This window comes from Miscanthus floridulus, chromosome 19, assembly GCF_019320115.1.
Source record: "Miscanthus floridulus cultivar M001 chromosome 19, ASM1932011v1, whole genome shotgun sequence".
Classification (NCBI taxonomy): Eukaryota; Viridiplantae; Streptophyta; class Magnoliopsida; order Poales; family Poaceae; genus Miscanthus; species Miscanthus floridulus.
This window is the reverse complement of record NC_089598.1, coordinates 114,779,633-114,799,501: the sequence shown is the minus strand read 5'-3', so window position 1 is coordinate 114,799,501 and position 19,869 is coordinate 114,779,633.

Genomic DNA, 19,869 nt, shown 5'->3' with positions numbered 1-19,869 from the left:
ACTGATCAGACGCTGGACTTCAGAGTCCGGTACAGCATCCAATCACTCTTTTCTAGCAAATCTTCAAAGTTCCTTCGTGCTGCCTGTTCTCAATCAAGTCCCAACTTCAATAAGACCCAAATAAACACCAATTGGGACTGATGTGAGTGATCTCTCTCAAACCCTCAAATTTTTCAAAATATTTTGCTTTAGGCTATAATTCTTTTTAAGAAAAATAGGCAATAAAAGGGTGATTGAAGAGAAACGACAAAACAATATTCATGCATATGCAATGCAATACTTGAGAGTAAATCTAGTTGCTTCTCAAGTTTGATCCAAGGTTAAGCTTCTTCACACGCTTTATGGTGGTTATCTTAACCATGTTAGACAAGCCATATATGCATTACAAAAGATTAAACATGTTGTATATTACAATGCAATGCAAGGGACAACACAAGCTCATTTTTTGGTGAAGTTACTTAAATCAAGCACATTGAGCTCATTCCGCAATCGACAAAAAGTCACCTCATCTAGCGGTGTAGTGAAGATATCCGCTAAATGATCCTCGGTCCTTACACCTTCTAATGAAATATCATTCTTTGCCACATGATCTTTAAGAAAGTGATGGCGGATATCTATGTGCTTGATGCGAGAGTGTTGAACCGGATTATTTGTAAGTTTTATCACACTTTCATTGTCGCACAAAAGAGGCACTTTTTCTAGAACTACACCATAGTCTAGCAAAGTTTGTTTCATGTATAATATTTGTGCACAACAAGCACCCACGGTAATGTATTCCGCTTCGGCAGTGGACAAAGCCACACTATTTTGTTTCTTGGAGGACCAAGACACAAGTGATCTACCAAGCAAATGGCACCCTCCGGATGTGCTTTTTCTATCAACTTTGCAACCGGCATAATCTGTATCTTAAATACTTATGTGTATCTTGAATAGTCATCAACAATCATAAGACAATAAAGATTTCCTCCCAAACTCTTGTATGTTGTAGGTCCAAATAAGTCCATGTGAAGGAGTTCTAGCACTCTTGTGGTTGACATGAAAGCTTTTGTTGGATGAGTATTTGCAACTTGCTTGCCAGCTTGACATGCACTACAAAGCTTGTCCTTCTCTAACTTCACATCCTTCAACCCTCTCACCAAATCATTCTTCATTAGCTTCTTGAGTGAGCTCATCCCAACATGAGCAAGTCTTCTATGCCATAGCCACCCAAGTGTTGTTTTGGTGAATAGGCATGTCTTCAAGTTAGCATCTTCGGAGGTGAATTCCACTAAATATAGGTTGTTGTATCTAAATCCTTTGAATATCACTTGATCATCATCCTTCTTAGATACAACAACTTCCTTCTCGATAAACAAGCATTGGAAGCCAAGATCACACAATTGTCCAATGGATAGCAAGTTGAAGCTCAATAAAGCAACATATAGCACATTTGAGATAGAATGGTCATTTGATATTGCCACTTTGCCCAATCCTTTAACCATGCCCTTTGAATTATCTCCAAATGTGATTCTTTCTTGTCCATCTACTTCTTCATCTAGTTAGGTGAACATATGAGGATCACTAGTCATATGTTGTGTGCAACCGCTATCAATTACCCAATGACTTCTACCGGTCTTGTAGTTCACCTACACACAAGAGATCAAGCTTTAGGAACCCAAACTTGTTGAGGGCCCTTCACCTTCTCAACAAGTGACTTTGCTACCCAAATTTTCTTAGGTCTATTCTTGTTGGGAGGTCCTAAGAACATGACTTTCATCATTCCACTAGAGTCCTTTCTATGCATGTAATGAGCATTGAAAGCAAAAGGTCTAGCAAGCTTGGGCAGGGATTGTGGTGGTGGAGTTTGGCACTCATGGGCAAAGTGGCCTTCTTGTCCACTCTCAAAACACTTCTTTGGCTTTGGCTTTTGTTGTTGTTGTTGAGATTGAGCCTTCTTTTCTTTATTTGCCATGTACTCAATGCCACTTCTATCCATCTTCATAACGGTGTTCATTAGTAGCTCACTTTGAAGATGCTTGCCTCTTGTGAATTTGCTCAATCCAATCTTAAGATGCTCTTTCTCCAACTTGAGCTTCTTGTTCTCTTCTTTGAGCTTCTCATTCTCAACAATCAAGTCACCATCATGATCAAGAGTTTCTAGCACTATAGTGTTGGTGGTTTTGAGCTCTTCAAGATCTTTCTTTAGCTTTTCATTATCATTCTTGAGCTTGACATACTCATCATAATTATCGGTCTCAACCACTTGCTTGCCCTTGCTACTAGAACTTTGCCCAATGCCATCAATGATCAAATTATCACATGATGTAGCTATATCAATCTTAACAATGTCATTAGTAGCATCATGTGGCTCATTGGATAAAAATTCTTGAGCAATGATAAGATTAACATGATTAATCTTAAGAGTGGTATATTCTTCTTTTAGCATATTATGGTGAGTGATGAGCTCATTGTGTATCCTCTCAAGTTTATCATATTTATCTTTAAGCTCTTTCTTAGAAGATTTGAGCTCCTTGAGTTTGGATGTCATAGCATCATTTGCTTCTCTAAGCTCAACACTAGCCTTTTCGGCTACATCACATTTGGCTAAAAGAGAGTCATTCTTAGCTTCTAGCTTGTCATTCTTAGCTCTAGTCTTTCTAACGATCTTAGTATATTGATTTAGCAATTTAACAAGATCATCATATGAAGGTGTTTCATATTCATCATCATCACTATCACTATCGCTATCATCATTATTAGCATGATCATCCCCACTACTATCATCATCATTTGATACCTTGCGTTCACCTTTGGCCATAAGGCATAGGTGTGTAGAGGATGATGGAGGTGGTGTCAGTGAAGATGATGTAGAGTCAATCACAATGGCAGCCACCTTTTCATTATCACTATCATCATTGGATGAGCAACTTGATGAATCAACGTCCGTTAGCTAATCACCGATGATGTATGCCTTGCCATTCTTCATTTTCTTGTGGAAGTCCTTCTTCTTGACATCCTTATTATTGTATGGCTTATTTTTCTTCTTCTCATCATCTTCTTCATTACTTTAGTCATCTTTCTTACCCTTGTACTTGTCTTTCTTGGGCTTTGTGCATTGGTGTGCTAGATGACCAAGTTCTCCATAATTATAGCAATCCATCTTCGAGATTGGCTTCCTTCTAGAGCTAGTGAAGAGCTTCTTTTTCTTACCATCAAACTTGATGCCACTCTTGTTAAGCTTCTTTAGCATCTTGGCGGTTCTTCTCACCATGAGAGAAAGACTTGCATCATCAATTTCATCTTCACTTGAGCTCTCATACTCAAGCCTTGCTTTGCCCTTCTCTTGGCTAGCTTTGAATGCTAAGTCCTTGTCTTTCTTCTTGTTAGAGGATGAGACATCTTGTGGTGTGATGTGCATGTACATCTCAAGAGCATTGATCTTTCCCAAGATTTGTGTTGGTGTAGCGGTGGAAAGATCACCTTGATGAAGCACGGTCACAATATGCCCATATTTGTCAATGGAGAGGACACTCAAAATCTTTCTTACAATGTCGGATGGTTGCATTTGAGTAAGTCCAAGCCCATTGACTTCCTCTACAAGAACATTCAAGCGTGAGTACATTTCATTAGCACTCTCTTTAGGAAGCATTTCAAATGAATTTAGCTTTTTTATGACAAGATGATAGCGTTCCTCACGCTCACTCTTTGTTCCCTCATGAAGCGCACAAATATCCGACCATAGTGCATGTGCGTCTTTGTGATTCCTCACCCGGTTGAACACATCTTTGCAAAGGCCTCTGAAGATGGTGTTTTGAGCCTTTGCATTCTATTTCTCGTAATTCACCTCATCGCCTTATAGGTGTGTGGCATCCTGAGGTTTTGGGAAGCCTTGTGAGATGGCTCTAAGTATTCCAACATCTAGAGCTTCTAAGTATGCCTCCATGTGAATTTTCCAATAAGGAAAATCACCCCCCTCAAAGATAGGAGGAGGTTCATCCCTGTGAGACATCTTTCTCTAGGCGGTTAAGCCTAAATACATGAGCACGAGGCTCTGATACCAATTGAAAGGATCAAGATGCCCAAGAGGGGGGGTGAATTGGGCTAATTCTAAATTTCTTTGCAATAATTAAGCCCTACCGTTAGCCCAACTTCACCCCTTGTGCCTAGAAAGTGTTTCTAATGTTCTACCGCACAAAAAGACTTGCAACCTAAGTTCCAATACTACTCTAGCATGGCAATTCTATGAATGTAAAGATAAGAATTGAATTGCTCAAAGTAAACGCTTAAAGTAAAGAGAGAAGGAGGAACGCGGCGATGTTTTGCTGAGGTATCGAAGAGCCGCCACTCCCCACTAGTCCTTGTTGGAGCACCCGCGCAAAGGTGTAGCTCTCCCTTGATCCGCGCAAGGATCAAGTGCTCTCTATGGGTTGATTCTTGGACACTCTGTCACGGTGAATCACCCACAACCACTCACAACTTGAGTTGGGTCATCCACAAGCTCCGTTGAATGATCACCAAGCTCCCAATCACCACCAAGCCATCTAGGTGATGGCGATCACCAAGAGTAACAAGCATAAACTCTCACTTGACCACGATAAGCCTAATGAGAAGGGTGGATGCACACTTTGCTACTCTTGCTTTCACTAATGAGGGCTCACTCTTAGATTCTCAAATCTCAATCACCTCACTAGGACCTTGCTCTTCTTGGCACTCTCAAGGGTGTTTCTCAGCTATTGGAATGAGCAAAAGTACCTCCTCACACGAATGGAGGAAGTATTTATACACCCGTGTTCAAAACGAACCATTATGTGCCTCTATGGGGTGATCGGACGCTCTGGTCAAGGTGATCGCACGCTCTATTCAATTCACCCGCCTTTGTGCAGTTTAAGTTGTGATTGGACACTAGCCAGCGTCCGGTCAGCACTGACTGGACGCGTCCGGTCACAAAAACTGCCCTTTGGAACCTTACTGATGTTCACCGGACACTGGAACCCAGCGTCCGGTCACTTTGCTGCTCAATGTCTGGTCAGTAGCTGGAACCTAACCAGCGTCCGGTCAGCACTACAGACGCGTCCGATTAGGATTTTTCCTCTCTAGACCCTTACTGGAGTCGACCGGAAACTGGCACCCAGCATGCGGTCACTCACCTCTTAGCGTCCGATCATGCCAGACGATTTCACCTTGATCAAATGAACTGACCAGACACTATGCCAGCGTCTGGTCACATTAGAACCAGCGTCCAGTCAGCATTTCACCCTCCATTCACTTCCAACTCTCAATTATATGTGAATGAAGTTTGCTCCAATTGATCTAAGGGCTTTTTAGGAGCTACCTAGTGCTAGATTTAGCAAGTGTGCACCACACCTAACCCACTAGACTCACCTAGGTCAAGCTACTCATCCATACCCCCCTTAATAGTATGGCCAAAGGAAAAACTAAGTCCTAAACTACTCTAAGTGTCTCTCCAACTTCAAACAACACTTAGAACTAGTCCATCCTTTGAAAACCGAAACGATTTACATCATAGGGGCATGACAACCATGATTGCCCAATCAATCTCCATTACCATGACCTAACTTAATTGCCTCTGTAAAACACATATTAGTCATAGTAATTACATATTGTCATTAATCACTGAAATCCAACTAGGGGCATAGATGCTTCTAGGAGGAAATGCTTTTCTAGTACCACTTTCCTAAAATTTTGAACTCCAGCACTTGGCTTGTGCTATCCAAGCCACTACCCTTTGTGATATTCTAGTGGTTTGTGAGTTTTCTGATGTATTCCTAGATGAGTTACCAGGTTTACCACCTGATAGGGATGTGGAATTTAAGATTGAGTTAGTGCCAGGTATGGCACCTATCTCAAGAAGACCCTATAGAATGCCACCAAATAAGTTAGCTGAACTTAAATTTTAGTTACAAGAACTATTGGACAAAGGTCTCATTCAACCTAGTTCGTCTCCATGGGGATGTCCAACTTTGTTTGTGAAGAAGGACAAGTCCTTGAGAATATGTGTGGATTATAGGCCGCTTAATGCTGTGACCATCAAAAATAAGTATCCTTTGCCTCGCATCGACATCTTGTTCGATCAGTTGGCAAAAGCAAAGGTATTCTCCAAGATTGACTTAAGGTCAGGCTATCATCAGATAAAGATTAGACTAGAGAACATACCTAAAACCGCTTTCTCCACTAGGTATGGCTTGTACGAGTATTTGGTCATGTCTTTTGGACTAACAAATGCTCCTGCCTACTTCATATACTTAATAAATTTGGTATTCATGCCTGAGCTTGATAAGTTTGTGGTTGTGTTTATCGATGATATCTTGATTTATTCAGAGAATGAGGTAGATCATGCAGAGCATCTGAGGATTGTTCTATCCAGATTGAGGGAACATTAGTTATATGCCAAGTTTAGCAAGTGCGAATTTTGGTTGAGTAAAGTACCTTTCTTAGGTCATGTCTTATTGAGAGATAGAATTTATGTAAACCCATCTAAAGTACAAAAGGTCATGGATTGGAAAGCCCTGACTTTGGTTCATGAAGTTCAAAATTTTCTAGGGTTAGCAGGTTATTATCGTCGTTTCATTCTGGATTTCTCCAAGATAACTAAGCCCATGACTAGATTCCTTTAGAAAGATGAAAAGTTTAGATGGACACCAGAGTGTGAAGTAGCTTTTCACACCCTAAGGACCCTATTAACTATAGCTCCTATTTTAGCATAGCCCGACATTGAAAAGCCTTTCAATGTGTTCTGTGACGCATCAGGTATAGGTTTGGGGTGTGTGCTCATGCAAGAAGGAAGAGTTATTGCCTATGCTTCTTGGCAATTGAGAAAGCATGAAGTCAATTATGCTACTCATGACTTAGAGCTTGCAGCAGTTGTTCATGCGTTAAAGATATGGAGACATTATTTGTTGGGCAACATATGTCACATATATACTGACCACAAAAGTCTCAAATATATCTTTACCTATCCTGAGCTGAACATGAGACAGGGAAGATAGTTAGAGTTGATTAAGGACTATAATTTAGAAGTGCACTACCATCTAGGGAAAGCCAATGTTGTAGCAAATGCACTTAGTCAGAAATCTCATTGCAACACTTTAGAAGCATTGTTGGAAGATGGATTTAATTTGTTACATCCTATTGTACTGCACAATATCACTATTAGTTGTTCACTTGAGAGCAAAATCATAGAGCTACAGAAGATAGATGTAGGTATATTTCACATCAAGAGAAAGATGCAAGAGCAAGAAACCAAGCATTTTAGATTAGATGAAAGAGGTGTGCTATGGTTTGAGGACCGACTTATGGTACCAAAAGACCATGAGCTTAGAAATCAAATTTTAGATGAAGCTCATTCATCCAAGTTGTCTATCTATCCAGGTAGTAGTAAAATGTATCAAGATTTGAAAACCCATTTTTGGTGGACCAAGATGACGAAGGAAATTGGTGCCTATGTCGCTAGGTGTGATAATTACAGTAGAGTAAAGGTCGTTCATTTGAAATCTATCGGATTACTTCACCATTGCCTATTCTAGGCTGGAAATGGGAAGAAATAAGTATGGACTTTATTATAGGCCTTCTATTGACACAGCAAGGTCATGATTCCATATGGGTCATTGTAGATCGTCTCACCAAGTCAGCACATTTTATACCAGTGAACACAGGGTATCTAGCAAGGAGGTACGCGGAGTTGTACATTTCTCAGATCATGAGACTACATGGAGTACCTAGGACCATAATCTCAGATCGGAGACCACAGTTTATAGCTCGTTTCTAGGAACACTTGCACTAGGCCTTGGGGATTAAACTAATTAGAAGTTCAGCATACCATCCACAAACTTTTGGATAGACTAAGCGAGTGAACCAGATCTTAGAAGATTTACTGAGAGCTTGTGTTATATCTTCTAAGGGTTCATGGGAGAAATGGCTACCTTTAGCTGAGTTCTCCTACAACAAAAATTATCAAGCAAGCATCAAGATGGCTCCGTTTGAAGCCTTGTATGGTAGAAAATGTAGAACTCCGTTGAATTGGATTGAGCCCGATGAAAGAAGATACTTTGGTATTGACTTTGTCACTGAAGATGAAGAGCAGGTGTGCATTATCCAACAGCATATGAAAGTAGCTCAATCAAGACAAAATATTTATGCTAATAAAAGAAGAAGACCACTGACTTTTGAAGTGGGAGACTATGTATACTTAAAAGTGTCATCCATGAAAGGAGTACAGAGATTTAGAGTGAAAAGAAAGCTTGCGCCTAGATATGTAGGGCCATACAAGATTACTGAATGGAAAGGGAAGGTCACTTATAAGTTACAACTTCCACCTGAGATGAGTGCAATATTTGATGTCTTCCATGTTTCTCAGTTGAAGAGATATCTTCGCATACCTGAGGAAGCCATTGCACCCACCAACATTAAGCTTCAATCGGATTTGACCTATGAAGAGAAACCGATCCGAGTGTTGGAAGAGATAGAAAGAGTAACACGGAGTAAGGTCATTAAGTTCTACAAGGTGGTGTGGAATAATCACAGTGAACAAGATATCACGTGGGAACAAGAAGATTATTTATGTGAGGTTTATCCTGCCTTTGTCAAAGAATGGTAGGTCTTGCAAATTTTGGGATGAGATTTTTATAAGGGGGAGGGGTTGTAACACCCTAGGTGTTAGGCTTGCATAATTTGACTTGCATTGCATGAGCATAAGCATCAAGCATTCATATATAAGCTTTTACATGTGAAACATATGATTGAAACATATGAAACATGCTTTGTTATTTTATGTTTCCTTTGTGTATGATTATGATCATGTATGAATAAGTGTAAGTGGTTGATGTTAGTCACTAAGACACCTTAGCTACACTTAGTATGACTAATGGAACATTGTTCATGTAGACCACTTTGTCTAATTAAGCTCCTACGTGATGATATGCATGTTGACCTAGGAAGTAAAATATGTAACCAATGTATGAAATGCTTGTGTGACCTTAGGAATACATTAAACATGTTTAGAATGTCATTATGAGCAACTTTGGTATTCATGACTAAGGCTAGTTTGGTCACTAAGTCTTAGTTCTAGTGTAAGCCATCATTTGAAAGTAGTAGGTTTGACCTAGTTTGAACTATGTCATAAAGACTTTGCATGGATGTGTTAACTAAAGCAAAGTTGTAGTATTTGAGTAGAGCAACAACTTTTATTTTTGGGTCATGAGCTAATTCAGTGCATAGCTTAGTCTTTTTGAGCTCACAAAGAATCCACATTTCACTGTTTTTCACCACTTAAAAATTTTTCTAAGTCACAGCCGATTTCCAGTTTGATTGGCTTGACTTTGGGATGATTTTTCTCCTTATCCATTGAGAATTAGGCCTTGATCTTTTAAGAGGAATTGTAGATGGTATATAGGGCTGTGATTTTTGTTTAGGTAGCTTGCGCTATTGTGCCACGGATTAGGAGCTTGATCAACGGCAGGTCACGCTGTCAGGCCGGATCGTGGACTCTGATGGCCAAATCGGGCCAGCCATCAGTGGCCGACCGGCTCAGGAACTGGCTGCCACGTGGAGGCCGCTCATCACCGTTGGCCCAGCCAGTTAGGCCACGTAGGGCCTCAGCGCGCCATTTCACGCCTGTGCTCGCCCGTGACCCCCCTACGCTCTCATTTCCCCACCTTGCTTCTTCGCCTTCGCACAGCAGCCACAGTAGCTCAGCCTAGTGAGAGCTCACCGCGGTCGCCGTTGCTGACACCCAGCTCGCACTGTGTCGCTCATTCACCACCGTCTCAGTCCCTTCATGATCCCACCACACCACCACACCCGCATTGCTTGCTATCCGCACACGGTAAGGCCTCCGTGCCACGCACGGCCTCACCATCGTTTCACCGCTGTGGCCAGGCCGTCTCCGACCACCGTGGGTCACGCTAGTAGGTGAGCTTGGATCACCGTAGGAGGTTGAAGCTCGGCATAGCTCTTGATTGAGCTGTCTCGACCAGCTCCGGTGGCTCGCCATCAACCCGCACAGGCGTGACGCCATGAGCCCTGCCATCGTCGTTAGCTCCGGCAATCGGTCCATTTAGCTAGCCTAGTGTGTGCGCATGGTCTCATGGATCAGTGTGGTACCGGTGCCATCGCTGGAGAGCTCGCCGTCGGCGAACTCCGATCGGACAGCGTCGCTCCCCTGTTTTCATGTCACTGACACGCGGGTCCGTCTGACCTATGGACCCCAGCTGTCAGCGGCTTAGGGCTAAAGGATAGTTTATTTATTTTCATATTTACATGCCAACTTTAAAAAAATCTTAAGTGGAGTTCTAGAGGTCCAATTCTTATGAACCAAATTTTGTTGTGATCCTTAGTAAGTGTAGTATTTTATAAAAATATGAGATGTACAGTTTCTAGTATTTTTATTGGTGATAATAATGTATTTTGATAAATGCTTTTTGAATGTTTATAATCTTGTAAATTATATATCTTGAGCTAGAAATGTGATAAAATTGTGATTCAAATTTTTTTAGTCTTGTGTTGCAATGCTCTAGCTAGGAAAAATATTAAGCTTGCAGTAAACTTGATTGAAATGTGATCTTTCTATTTATCTATTAATAAATGGTGTTTTCTGAGGAAATTTGTAGAGAGAAAAATAAGTAACATATGGCCATGAAAATTTTTATACAGTATTATGGCACTAATATAAAGCTAGTAAAAATATATAATCTGTTGTTTGACACTTTTCTATAGGGTTAACTATTTTTACTAAAATAGACCTTGCTAGCTTGTCATTTTTGTATAGGATGTTATACATGTCCAAATGGTATGAAATTTTGACAGTAGCCTATTGTGAGCACTAGGAAGATACTGTAATTTTATGAGATTTTATTGTGCACATTTGGTGTATGTTTGTTATTTCCACTAATTATTTAATTATATTAATAAAGGCATTTAAGTAATTAAATTGTGATTGACCATGATGTTTTCTATGGTGCTTGTGATGCATAGTAACTGTTGATGTTCATAGTAAGACTTAGAAGCAATTGGTTGTATGCAACTAATTAATTGTTACTTTGTAATTCAAATAGATGGTTGCATGTATAGTTTCGGTTGTGTGGATGATATCATGTTGATAATGACCTTTTCTGTAAAACTTATCAGTAACAAAGTTGTAGATAACTTACTGATCTACCTTGTATTAAATTTTCATGGTCATAGGCCTTAGGGTTTAAGATTTTTGGCTATTAGAAGTTTGCTGCCCTAATTGTTTGTTCTCTGGACAGATTTGATTGACTGAATTGTTTGACCTAGATAACCGTTGAATCACATAAAGGGTATTGAACGAAAGTTGTAGACAATTTCATAAGATTTCTAGAGTGTCCACAACCATAGGATTTTGATGTATATAACCAAAGAAGAGGATCAGACTCCAGAAGAGCTCCCTAAGTGCCCAGACCACCGCCCCACCTCTTTTCTCAATGGCAAGCCCCGGAGCATTCTAAGTCTCCTAGTGTTTTACAAAATACTACTTGAGTCCTTTATGTTTGATGCATTAGGTTATAAGAGTTGATTGGAAACACTTGATGCATGAAACTATCTTGTCCAGATATATATACCTTTAACTCTGTGTAGGTCTAGGATTGAATATATGCTTAGCTATGCTTAGACCGATAGAAGTCGGGTGATTTCCTATCACCTGCGAGATATAGGTAGATACCGAAGCACGGTTGGCTATATTTGCTATTGTGAAAAAGAACCATGGGGTAATGTAAATGGAGGCCGGGCGGAGTCTATGCGTAGGCTGACTCATGTGATTCCGTCTGTGCTGATTAAGGACCATACCATTATTGGCATTGTTTGACAAGATTGAATGCATGCCTATCACTTAGCTGGTCGGATAACTCGTTTCGACCATGAAGCCGAGTAGCTCAACTCAAGCCGGGCCCTGCTCTATAAGAGTGCGCACTCTGGATGGTAGTAAGGATATGTAGGGAGCTAGATGTGAGCCCAAGGGCAGGACGGGCCTAAACGTCCTGGCAGCTGGTTGTCCCTGATTGTGCAACGCTGGGCGAACCCGTGAAATGTGGACTTGAGTTGTACCAAAGGTGACCTAAGGCTACCATGGCTTGTAGACCTTGGTTTGTGTTAGGAATAAATTCCTAGCTGGTTGAAATCGATTCGAATCGTCGTCTCTCCCAGATAGTGAGAAACTTGGCTAATACCAACATCATAGTAATTGTATTATGGAATGTGATGGTTTGGATAAACATGGAATTACCACACCTGCTATGGTTACTATTGTATGATCTCAAATGATATACCACATGTTTAGTACAGGATAGTTGCTAATCTAGAGATGAATAGCTATAATTAACTTGATGACCAAATTATAATTGTATAGCTGAGTTAATCGCTTTTTATGCAAAAAAAATGTTGTCAAGCTACCTCCACTTATAAAGCCTTGCATAATCCTTATAGTCAATTTATTTCTGGTTTATGACGGGTAAGTCTAGTTGAGTACCTTCTCGTACTTAGGGTTTTATTCCCATTGTTGCAGATGGTACCATCTATCACGGCTATTGCAAGAATTGCTTTTATCCCACCGTGGATGAGTGAGCCTTAGGCAGGCATCTTTAATTATCCTTCTATATGCTTTTGTGGATTATGATCATGTGTTGGCACTGTATTTGAACTAAGTTGGTGACTGCTAGTTTCAAACTTTAATTTTCTTTCGCTACTATCTATCGAACTTGGTTTGTAATAACTTTATTTTGTACTCTGATGAAGGAACTGTATCTGAGAACTTTATGTAATATGTGACATGTATGTTGAATCATGTACGATCTTAGTTGTATGTGGATCGTTTATCGAGACCCATCATGGTACTCGATGGACTACCAGGTTTATATGGGCTCAAGTATGACAGTGCAACCGCTTGCGGGCTGCCATTGTACTTGTGCTCTTACAAATTGGTCAGTTCTACGACATCTTACTCTATACACCTTAGCATCATTTGGTAGTAATTACTCTTCCACAATTTTAATCTATGCATATGTGCGAGCTTCAAACCAAATACTCTAGCATGTATGTAGGGAGAGCTAATACTACCAATTCAGGTTTATGGTACTTATCCAAAATTATTTACACATAGTAAAATTGCTTGGGCAAGCAACATGAATCCAAAAGAGCTTAATTTTTATATCTTTAAAGAGTTGTCATCAATTACCAAAAAGGAGAGATTGAAAGGTCCTTGTGAGGTTTTGGTAATTGAGTGACAACCTAGGTTGACTAATTGTGTTTATGTGAGATACACAGGTGATTAGTCCACAAGTATATGTGTGTGAGCAACATATGCCATGAAGGAGAAAATGGCTCAGAGATGTTGCAAAGCTCACACATGTGATGATGAAGGACCTCATTGCACATGAGACATGACATTGAGTCATGTGATCAAGGTGGAGAAGATCAAGACATGACTTGGCTTGATGGACCAGTTGCAAGAGTGAAGGGCAAGCTAGAGGCTTTGGAGCGATGGACCGCATGACGGTGAAGCTTGAGCAAGACTTGGCGTCGATGGACGAAGGCAATGGTGAAAAGCAAGTGAAGTCAAGATCGATGAACCAATATGATCATGTGATGATATGAAGTGGATCATATCATTGTTGATCATGTTGGTGCATGTGTTGCATCGACATTAGAGGAGATGGAATGGAATACTCAAGGCAAAGGTATAATCTAGGGCATTTCATTTCACTGGTCATAGGTGTGTAGAGAAGTTGATAACCGGGTTTAGGATAGATGGTCGTACAATCAAGAGGGGTAAACTTGTTTGCATATCGGTCATCTAGTGCCACTCAAGTGATCTAACTTTGCATCGTCTCTAGGATCAAGTGGCGTGGCAAGTTGTGTGGCTAATCCTTTGAAAATGATTGTGAAAATGCTAACACACATACACATGGTGGTGTATACTTGGTGGTGTTGGCACATTTACAAAGGAGATAAAGTTGGAGTTGATGTGGATCAACTCGACGATGAAATGGAGGTGAGAAGGGGGTCATTGTGAGTGACCGGACGCTGACCTCGGCAGGACCGGCGCATCTGGTCAATAGCAGCAGTGATGGTGTAGGCATTGGTCTTCGACCGGATGCTAGGTCACTTCATGACCGGACGCTGGGTGGGTGCGTCCGGTCCCACTGACATGGCAACGCAGAGAAGAGGAGAAGGATCGGACGTTGCTGCTACATCCGATCGTGACCAACAGGACGCGTCCGGTCGCAGTTGAGCGGCTCTAGGAGCTATCTGGACTCGACCGGACGTTGGCCTTCCTACGTCCGGTCATGATCAAACTGACGTGTTTGGTTGTGAATGGAACCTCTCTGGAAACGACCGGACTCGGTAGAGGTGCGTCCGGTCTTGGCACTGTGCTGCGTTCGGTCATCACTTGAGCGTTGAGATCAAGCGACTGAGGTTGAACGGAGGTGACACGTGGCATGCATCCGTTGACTGGACGCTAGACTGGGTGCGTCCGGTCAATCTGACCGGAGCGTCCAGTCACCCCGAGCAGTGCCCAGTGAAGGGGTACACCGGCTCCATTGTTGTGGGGGCTATAAATAGAAGGGTGTCTCGGCCATGGCTGGTGCTGAGCACCTTGGGGGACTTTATGTCCATGCTTGAGAGTGCTTGGGAGCCCTCTAACTCACTCTAGCTTGATAGTGTTCATCTGATTGAGTGAGTGAGTGATTCTACTGCGATTACATCGTGAGGTTGCATCGAGTGGTACTAGGTGATCGATTTGCAAACCGGTAGTGCTTGTTACTCTTGGAGGTTACCACCTCCTAGATGGCTTGGTGGTGGTTTCTGTCGAATCCCGCAAGAAGCTTGTGCGGTGCTCCAGAGAAGAGCTTTGTGAGGGGTATTGTGCTCGCCCCGCGGGAGCCACGAAGAGCAACTCTAGTTGAGCGTGTCATTGAGCTACCCTTACTTTTGGGGTAGGTTCTTGTGGTGCCCGATGTGCAGGCTTGGCGGGTGATACCAATTAGCCGTCGAACCACCAAGTGAGCAGTCGACACAACAGAGATGTAGCGTGTTGGCAAGCACGTGAACCTCAGAAGAAAATCACCGTATCAACATTGTTCTTCCCATTGGTTTGCAATCCCCCTACACAAGCTTGTGGTTACTTTCATATACATTGTGCTTGTGTAGTTGCTCTTGTAATTAGTTAGCTTGTGTTGCTCACTAGTTACCTTCTTGCTTATGTAGCATAGAAGTAGCTCCTTTGCGTGGCTAATTTGGTTTGTGTAACCTTGTTGGTCACATTGCTTAGTTTGTGTAGCTAAGTATTTGCGCTCTTTAATTTGGTATTAGTTTCCTTGTTATTGAGCATTGCTAGTGAACTTAGTTGGCTTTGTGCTTTTGTTTACTAGCATGTGTAGGAGCTCCCCCGTTGCTTGAAATACTAGTGGCATAGGATTGTGTGACCTTACTCCTAGAGTTGGATAGGTGAGTTCTAGCTAGCCCAGCACCTTTGTTGCCTAACTAGGATCTTTATAAGGTGCTTGTGAACTTCGATAGAGGGGTGTAGTCTTGGCTAGACCGATTGTTTTAATTACATATTTGTTTCGGTTAGCCGGTGGGATTAAATTTCAAAATGACTATTCACCCCCCCCCTCTAGTCGCTATCTTGACCTTTCACAGTGGTGGCGGCGAACCTCGTGATGGTGCTTCCCGTCACTGGCTGCGCACCCTCTCTAGATCGGATTAGTGTTATGTCGGTGGGGCGACTGTAGCTCGTTCACCCTCGTGAAGAGAGCCGCCGGCCCCCATCTCCTTTTATAGCGCAGTGTGACGGGGGCCTACCAACCATGTAGAGTTGGACGCAACCCCCCCCCCCCCCATCAGGGCGCGGATTCAAGAGGCCAATTGACCCAATTGGTTGGAGATCATCTAACATCTCCTTGTTCTTAGGTGGCAAGTGGAGTTGGGGTGATTATCAGGGGCTGGGCAGAGGTTTATTCCATTGTTTCCACCGTCAGTTCTTGTTTTTAGTTGTAGCATGGCATCTGTGAAGGAACTTGAAGTAGATGATTCGGTTAGGTAGAAAGGGTGTGATTTCTTTGCTAGGGTTGTCTGAATGCCTGATGTGTCCCATTTATTCAGATTGGGGAAAGCAATCGGTTTTCGGTGTCGCATTCTTCGCTGCCTGATCGAGATGTTTCAGTTGCAGGCCAACTGAAACTTGAATTCCCCTATTCAATTGATTGGTTCTGTTCTAAATTCTAACATCTCCTGTATCAGCCTGTTCGGTTGGCTGGTTCGTATCGTTGCTGGTTCGTGAACTGCTGGCTGGTTTGTGTGGAGGAAAAATACTGTTCTGGCTAGAAATTTACGATCATTTATGACAAGCCACAGCCAAACGAACAGGCTGGATCGGGAGGCACTGAATGTGATGTGCCTGTTGTGTGCTGTGATTGTCCCAGAGTGACTTTCAGCTGCTGGTTGTGATGTGGATCTGAGCTTGCTTGAATGATCCAGAAGGAAGAGCCTGTCAATTATGCATTCATACTCGTAATCAATATCCGACCTGTAAGTTATTGCGTGATAGCAGTTGTAGCCTGTTTGGTTGTCTCAGCATTATTTTGAATTAAAATAGAGTTGACCACTTGATCTTGGTAATTTGGTATCATTGGATTCATTGAAGAAAAAAATTGAACAGGGTGTACACATGTATGTTTATGTTCATACAAGAAATTTTGTTTTGCCAGCAAGAAGATACAGTACTCCGTATACATTTTGCTAGTACTAGTAGCTGAAAAGGTGCGCATGATGAAATTTGGCCACGGAATGATGGAACTTGGAACACACATCAATCCAACCACATCCTGAATTCCTGATGAACCCCTCCCTGGTCCCTGCAGTGATGTTCCTCTGCGTGTGCACTGCTGTGCAGGCGCACTGGAACGGATTCAGCTTAAAACGGCGTTTTCCGTTTCCCGTTGCAGGCAGGCAGGCAGGCAGAGCCTGCAAGGCTACAACGTCCTGTGACACTGACACCGCGTGAGGATGAGGCCAACACAAGATGGAGCACTGATACAAGATCAGAATTGCGAGACCGTCCTTTGCCACCACGCAATTTTTTTTAGAAACCATTTGCAGTGTCGTTAGTTAGATCTGAGGTTCTGAACCAACCGTGGTCCGTTACAGCAGCCGTTTGGAGGTCTCACCGTGTTGGCTGGCTGGACGGCTGGGCTGGGGCTAGGGCGCGCACTGGTCCGTTATAGTAGTTTGGTTTATTTTTCAGGCCTGTCGAACAGTACTTAAAGTACCAGTGGTACAGCTGGTGCCAATCATGAGATGGCCATGAACAGCAACTGGTCTCATGGTCTGAACAGTAAGTAATTCCACATGGACGCCGCAGGCCGAAACCATCGCAGAAAGGCCGATCAAATGCAATCAAGCCTTGGCTTGGCTCGCATGGAGGGGCATGTGACGCGATTCCCTTTTGCGAAAACAGTGACGAGGGAAGTCTTTGCTGCAAAACGCAACATGCGCCAGTGCCATATCCCAGATACCCTCTGGGAAAGGTCGTCTTTATGGGATACCTAAACCAGTCATGAATTTCGGGTAGGTGCTCTCAATAACGTGAAACCAAATACTGTATTTGGGATAGGAGCACAATAACATGTAACCAAAAACTGTTGCAGGATTCGCGTATCATGTCCTGGTCTTCAGTACCGTAGAAGCCACCACAAGAACATGTCCAATAGAGCTCAAGCCATCCGAACAGAAATGTATCATTTGTGTTAAAGCGTTAATGTAAATGAATAAGATTTTGGGAACTATCATTGCTTTCATTGATCTTTTAGATTATATATAACTCACATGAAAAACCTTTTTCGGAAAAAAAACCATAGATGAGTTGTGAGGGCAATATGTGTCTTTGATATTTTTCACAAAACCCCGGTGGAGAAAATTGGAAATATGACACATGCTTATGTTAATATTACCTCATTAAAAACTTTAACAAGAAACCTTGTAAGTAAAACTTGTGAAAGAAAAGAGTATAATATGATGCTGGTACAGGTCAACATTTAGGAGATGTCTCTATCTAATTCTAGCAAATCTCGAAGTCGCCGCATACCAATTCGATGTATCAATTTTTGAACACAGAAGTTGGTAAGGACTTAGTAAATAGGTCAGCGAGATTATCACATGACTTGATTTGCAAGATGTTTATTTTCCTGTTTTCTTGTAATTCATGGGAATAAAACAGTTTAGTAACAATATCCTTAGTGATATTGCTCTTTATGTAACCTGATTGCATCTGTGTAACACAAGCGGAATTATCTTCATAGATAATTGTTGGTGATTCAATTAAACCAATACCACATGACTGTTGTATGTGGTTAATCATTCTGCGAAGCCATGCACATTCTCGTGATGCCTCGTATAGAGCAATAATTTCAGAATGATTAGTACTGTCAGAGTCTGCTTAGAAGACTTCCATGAAATAGATGTACCTCCATGTAGGAATATAAATCCTGTTTGGAATTTTCCGTTATGAGGATCGGATAAGTAACCTGCATCAGTATAACCAATCATACTGGGATCATGATTTTTCTTGAAGAATAAAGCAAGATCCTTTGTGCCATTAAGGTATCTGAGGATACACTTCGCTCACGTTCAATGACGGTGAATTGGGTCCGCACTATGCCTAGCTAGTAGGTTCACTGCAAATGCGATATCAGGCCTGGTACAATTTGCAAGATACACAAGTGCGCCAATGACACTGAGATATGGGATCTCTGGTCTCAACATCTTTTTTCTAATGTCCCGTGGTCTAAATGGATCTTTCCCTATTTCTAAAGAACGAACAACCATCAGAGTTTTATTAGGGTATGATTTATCCATATTGAATTTCTCTAATATTTTCTGAATATAGGCTGATTGATGCACTAAAATCCCTGAAGGATGGTGCTCAAGTTCTAAACCTAGGCAATACTTGGTCTTATCCAAATCATTCATTTCGAATTCCATCTTTAGATGTTTGCGTGCTTCTTCTATATCCTTTGGGCTGCCAATGATATTTAAATCATCAACATACACGGATATAATACAAAATCTCATTCGAGATTTCTTAATGAAAACACATGGACAATCATCATTGTTAGTGTATCCTTTCTTTAGAAGGAATTCACTCAGTCGGTTGTACCGCATTCGTTCCGACTACTTCAAGCTATATAATGACTTTTATAGTTTTACACAATACTTGTTGCAATTTGCGTTTGGATTCGGAATTTGGATTCCATCAGGAACCTTTATGTATATGTCCGAATCAAGTGACCCATATAGATACGCTGTCACCACATCCATCAACTGCATAGATAGATGATTTTGAACTACCAATGATATTAAGTATCGAAAAGTAATTCCACTCATTACTGGAGAATAGGTTTCATTGTAATCAATGCCGGGTCTCTGCGTGAACCCTTGTGCTACTAGCCTCGCTTTATATCTCATCATCTCATTGTTCTCATTCCGTTTCTGGACAAAAACCTATTTAAAGCCTACAGGAAAGACTTTGAAAGGTGTAGGTATTGCAGATGTGAATACCCCTCTTCTAGTGAGCGAAGCTATCTCAGCTTGAATTGCTTCTTTCTATTGAGCCCAGTCCGAGCGCTTTTTGCACTCTACCATGGTCTTGGGATCTGAATCATTGAGAAATATTTCTACAATTGCTGTGGAGAAGTACATGTCGACAACAGTAGTCTTACGATCGTATGATTCTCTAGAATCTATGTAATTGATGGAAATTTCTTTCACCCTATTATTTGACTCAACATTTCCCAAAACTATGGAGTCAGGGTGTTCTGATATGCCAGGATCAGAATTTGGATGCACCGTTGATCCGGG